Here is a 5,924-nt window from a genome sequence, read left to right as displayed (position 1 = left end):
TGCGTGCTTCGTCTTTTTTTTTTTTGCGTGCTTCGTTTTTTGTTTGTATGTTTCCTTTTTTGTTTGCGCGCTTCGTCTTTTTTTTTGCGTGCTTCGTTTTTTGTTTGTGTGTTTCCTTTCTTGTTTGCGTGCTTAGTCTTTTGTTTGCGTGCTTCATTAATGTTGTTGTGGTTTGCACTTCAGGGCCACCGTAGGTAAACAACAGAAAATTTTACACTTTAACTGGATTTTCTTTGTGCTTCAGAGACGACATCTGCTTCTAATAATCAGCTCAGTGTAATAAAAATACTAATGTACTAGTATTTTATTATACACGCTGCTGTTTTGGTAATAATGCACTGTTTGGTTTTTATTTTTCCAGTTTTTCTGCCAGACAGCAACAAGGTATAATGTGGATAAAGAGCCCAGAGTTTCTGTAAGATAAGATGTCACAACACTGGCATGATGGGTTTTCTTTTCCTTGTAACAATGTTTACTGTTCAAAAGCCATAAAACTCACCACAAATGGAAAAAGACAGGGTTTAGCTGTAATGAGTTATCCTCGTGGCAGATTGGCTCCCTGCATGCAGTTCTCACAGGTCAACACTGGAGGGCAGTGGTGCACCTTTTGTTTGTGACTTAATCTTTAACTTTAAATGTTCATTATATGTCTTTATAAATAGTGATGTGAATGCAAAAAAAGGCATTGATGTTTCAGATTTGTCGTTGTCCATTGATGGCCGTCAAACTATATGGAAATTATTTTGACCTAAAGAGCCTTCTGCGGACAGAGCTCCATGTCTTGGGGATCCAGAACAGCTGTCAGCAGTTATTGATGACAAAGAGCTAAAGTTACAGTTTGATTCCGGTGAACGAGTCTCTGTGTCTCAGAGGTGTGGCACATGTTCCAAGTGAGGCCTCCGCTTCGCACCTCGCTGCTCAGCTCACAGGCTGAGCTCGTGCGTCCCACCACGACGGGAGAGTGTACAAATATGATCTGGGTCCATCTGAGCTCCACAGAACTCCCACAATCTCTGCTCAGTTGGCTTTGCATAACAATCCTGAGACGAGGATGGAGAGAGGGGAGGAAGAGGAGGGGGTTAAACGGGCTGAGGCCCATGATGCTCAGAGTGGGCCAAGAAGCTGCCAGGATCCCAGCCGCTCCATGTCTGGCCTGGCACAGCATCAGGCAGGCTGTTTTTGGGGGGCTGTCAAAAGCTCATCACAGCGAGGAAGCCGGCTCTGTGGGGATGTTGTGGGGGTGCCAGGGCACGGTGGGAGAGTGTGGGGGGTAACCAGAAACCCTGCGTGGCAGATGGGTCATAATAAGGAGGAAAACTTTTATTCTTATAACCCCATTATTGCTGTACAATAACAAGGAACTTTTGTCCAACTTTTTTTCCTCTTAAAGATGTTTTTTTTTTTCTTTAAAATTTGCTTCATGTTTTCTTGACCCTTTGGTCCTTTTCTTGCATCACATTTTGTTAAAAGTATCTCTTTCAAGCAACTCGATACAACAGTTGTATTTCTATTTTCTTGGTGCTATTCGTCATATTTGTAATTCCTGTGGAAAACTGTGTCTGATATCATTACAACACTCTGTAAAACTGACTGATTTTAACTCTGAATTATGTCCCATGGAGAAATCCATCAATACACCAAAGTGTTAAGGTGTAATTTCTTGGCTAAAGTTGTCTGTGACATCAATCTAAAGCTGAAAGAGTGGACCAGAATAACAGAATATTATTGTCAAGATGACATAAAATAATTTATTGCAATAAATTTAACAAACACCAGAAAACAAACACCAGAAAAGTGCTCTAAATTCAACTTTTTGAACTTCAATTGAGTCAAATCTTAGGCTTTTTGGGCAAATCTTAATGTTTTAGTTGCGAAATGGTTAAATGTGTGAGCTGAAAATGTGTAATGGCTGACATTATATTTACCAGGCTCAAGTTTCACAACTCATGTTTGGAGATAGGCACCAGCTCCCTGCGACACAGAAAGTAGAAAACAGGTAAAGAAAATGGATGGAAGTTTCACAACTCTGGTGCATTGATGCAGATTTCTTGGAAGAAAGTTCCTATTTGTTTGCAAGAAATATGTATTATAGGTTTAAAGCTGGCCCTGGGCCTTAAGTGTTCAAATAATAATAAAACTATGAAAAAAACCAAAACGAAATCCTCCTCAGTCTAATAATTACGGGGGTTCTATATGGAGTATTTGGCTTGTTTATATGCTGTAATGGCTCGGTCGTTCCAAGCCTTGAGGCCAGGTGTTTTTGATTGCAATATAGCACGTTGGAGTGCACACTCTGCAGAACGGCTCTGGTTGAATACAGATATGATGAACCAGATGAGACAGAGTGGGAGAAGGAGGCCCAGACTGTTTTCCTGATTTATTTATTAATGTTTTGTTTTCTCCGAGAGAATCCGACAGGCAGCTCCACCCTCTTATTAGACGACTTCCTTTGCTGAGTAAATACATTCCAGCTGAGATATAACATTTCAGAGTGCAAACTGTTTTGGGTAAACACCTACAGACGTGGACAGCTTCTAGAGCTCAAAGAGGCAACCTTATTAGCCATGTTCTGGGATAGAGCTCAAGTGACAGACACAACAATTACCTCACCTATTTTGTTTTTCCATTTCACCTTTATTTTACCAGGGAAGACGTTAAGAGCAGCTTCTAATTTCCAGTGTCGGCCTGACAAGTACCAGCCATGACCGGGAAAAGGAAAAGGGGAAGCAATACAAAACAAAAACATAAACAATAACAAGCAAGTGAAATAAGAAATAAGAAATTAAATAATCAGAAAAACAAAATAACATCATAGTGATAAAACATTTATAAGTGTCTTTTAGGAAGGTTTTCAAACAACTTTTAAAGGCAGAGATGAAACAAATGCAGTGAGTCTCAAAGTTTTCTGCGACACATTCCAATTATTTGAGGCATAAGCAAAAGATGTTGAACCAAAACGAGACTTGGTCCTCAGGATCTTCAACAAAAGATATCTGGATGATCTGGTGTAATACTTTGTAACAGTGTGTGTTGGGGATGACTTTCAGCTTCTACCAAACCAAATTTTAGCTCAATGTCTGATGAATTGACTGAATTATTGCTATTTTTGTGTTTACAAAAGTCAATTAGTTGTGGCAGTCACCTTGAACTGAGTTGATTTCAAGATTTAATTAGTTGTAGAGGTAGATTCATCATTACTTTCTGAGAGTTTCATTAAAATTTGTCCTGTGGTTGATGAGATATTTTGCTAACAGACCTCATCCCCCCACCCCCCACCCCCCCTCACACACAGTACATGACTGTCTGCTTAGTGGACAGTAAATATGTCTGAAAAAAGAGGAGACGTACATTAAAAACGACCAGTTCTTGAATAACTAAACACTTTTTGACATTAATAATTCCATTAAATTATTATTAATATTTATACAGTTTTAAAAACGCATTTATGTTTTGGCTGTTTACATCTAAAAATTCAATTCAGTCAAATTTGTAAGTGAAAATTACAACATTCAAGTGTATTAAAACATGCAGCTGAAAGTTTTTGTAAAAAAAAATGTTGTCTAACCACATTATCAGTGTAATAAAAGAACTACACCCAGTTTACATTTCTTCTGTCATGACTGCAATGTCTCAGTTAATGCAAACATGGAGTTTGTGTTGTGATCTCTGCAGCTTATGAGCTGAAATTCACAAAGGTTGTTTATCTTCCTGCAGAACATAACAACATGACAGAGAGGGCCGTGACCAATAGGGAATTTATCAAACATTTATCAGCTACATGTGGTCCTGATTCACTTGTGTAAATATCCCCGTCTCAGGTGCCACTGGATCGGCTGGAGAAGACCTGCATCTCAGAAATATTTTACACGTTAAATAAGTCGATATGAGGGTCGAACTACAGTGACACCTTTGCTTTCATCAGCTTCTTCTGAATGTTATTAATCCTGACGACATATTGTTTTGAAAATATGGATCTACCCTCCCCACACAAAAACAAAAAAGTCCTTGCAAAAAAAAAAAGAAAAAAAAAAGAAAAGAAAAAAGTCTTACATCAACTTGTGGTATTCTGATTTCATGTCTGTTGATTAAAGGAAACTTTAGCAGGCCCAAATGATGACAGTTAAAACAGTTGCAGAGCGGATGTAATCAAAATGTGAACATTTTAAGGTTGGGGAGGAGGAAGATCTTGAAAGAGCTTTTGTTCTGGGTTTAATAAGGTTGCACAGGTGCTGCTCCTGTAAGACAGAGCTTTCTGAATGTAATTTTGCAGGACTTTTTTTTTTTTCTTCCTTCATCTCCCAGCAGGTGCTCTGCCGCCCCACAGATCATCATCTGTGTGCAACTAAAACTGATGCCTGCGAGGTCTGATGCATGCTGGGAAGAAGTAGTGAACATAACATGACTCAGATAGAAGAATCTATCTTTGCTGTCTTGATACGACCACGACAAAGTCAGATTTGTTTTTGATGTAGCTTTCCTTTGTTCCTCAAACACTGAGCTGGTTGTAAAAGTGTCTAGGGTGTAATTTCTCTCTTCAGGCTGGAAACTTTTAGCTCGTTTACATTTTGCAGAAGAAGTCCAGGTTGTTTCAGTTTGTAGTTTTTTTTTTATTGTTTAAATGCAAATCAGTGACAAAAGAAAAAAAGATTTCACAACCATTTTATTTGGTTTCAGTTTAACCCCTTTTTATCTATTTTAACCCATATTTTAACTGGTATTTTCTGATGTTGTGGTGTGCTCTCAGTCAGAAACAAAATCATCTGTTAAAAGTTATCAAAGTGAGCTTATTAAAAAGTACTTAAATCTGTATCAATGCAGCATTTAATCAATTAATAAATGTGTTTTAACTGAAGGTACAGACTTTGAAAATCTATCTTGTAGAAAAAGGGCAAACCTTTAAGCCTTTGCCCTCTTTTTACAGTAATTTGGACATCATTATAATTTCTGGTTTCTGTTATTTATTATAGCATAAGCGTTGATAAAAACTGAGTTTAATGTAGATTATTTAAAACAACATATTAAATAAATGTATACTTAAATAGGCTGTGTTCCTGAATAAAAACACTGTATCTAGAACATTGTGAGGAATGTAGAGCACAGTGAAGGAAACCTCAGTCTCACCCTCTTTAATCCCTGTGGGTATCCAGTTACCCTCTGGCCTCGCTGGAGCAGCGCTCATCACCACTCTGCCGCCAACATATAATAGGCTACCTCATAGTGGTTTTGGACTTAAGGTGCGAGGTAATTGTGATGTTATGTTTTCCAAGTATGATAAAACCATGGCAGACCCTCTGAGCTCCCACTTTACGTCAAAGTTGCATTTCTAGTGAGGCTGGTTCGTGCTTGGAACAGCTCTAGACTATAAACAAGTGGTCCAGCGTTCTGCAGAGTTTCATTTGGACAGCACACCAAACGCCTCCAAAACTATTACTTTTCATTTTTGTGCGTGTTTGTAGGGATTGGAAGGAAAAACTTCCTTTAACTTTAATTGGAATGATGTATTTTTCATCCTATCTTTCAGAGATGTCAAAATGTGATTTAGAAATTTCTGGTTTTAACATGCAACTGATGATTTTACAAATCATCTCAGACTTTTTACATGGAATAATTCATTATTCTCTCATTATTCAACAGATGCTCTCACAGCACTTTAGTGAGCCAAAAAAGGTGTAGCTAATAACATTAATGCTGGCTGTTTTTCATTTGGCTGCTCCTCTGCTGGGCCCAGGCCTCCACCATTGTGCCTGCTGGCTCGCTGTCACGGCTTACTGGGCCACCGAAATGGGACAGCACCATCATTAACATTATTAGTTACACCTGACAGGTCAACCTCACTGCTGTGGGAAATGTCTAAATCAGAGGCTGTGATCCTTTTCCAATCTCTCTCACAAATAAATCTGCGCTACGTGTTTAGACCAGGAAAA

Source organism: Kryptolebias marmoratus, linkage group LG15, assembly GCF_001649575.2.
Source record: "Kryptolebias marmoratus isolate JLee-2015 linkage group LG15, ASM164957v2, whole genome shotgun sequence".
NCBI lineage: Eukaryota > Metazoa > Chordata > Actinopteri > Cyprinodontiformes > Rivulidae > Kryptolebias > Kryptolebias marmoratus.
This window is presented reverse-complemented; position numbering follows the sequence as displayed.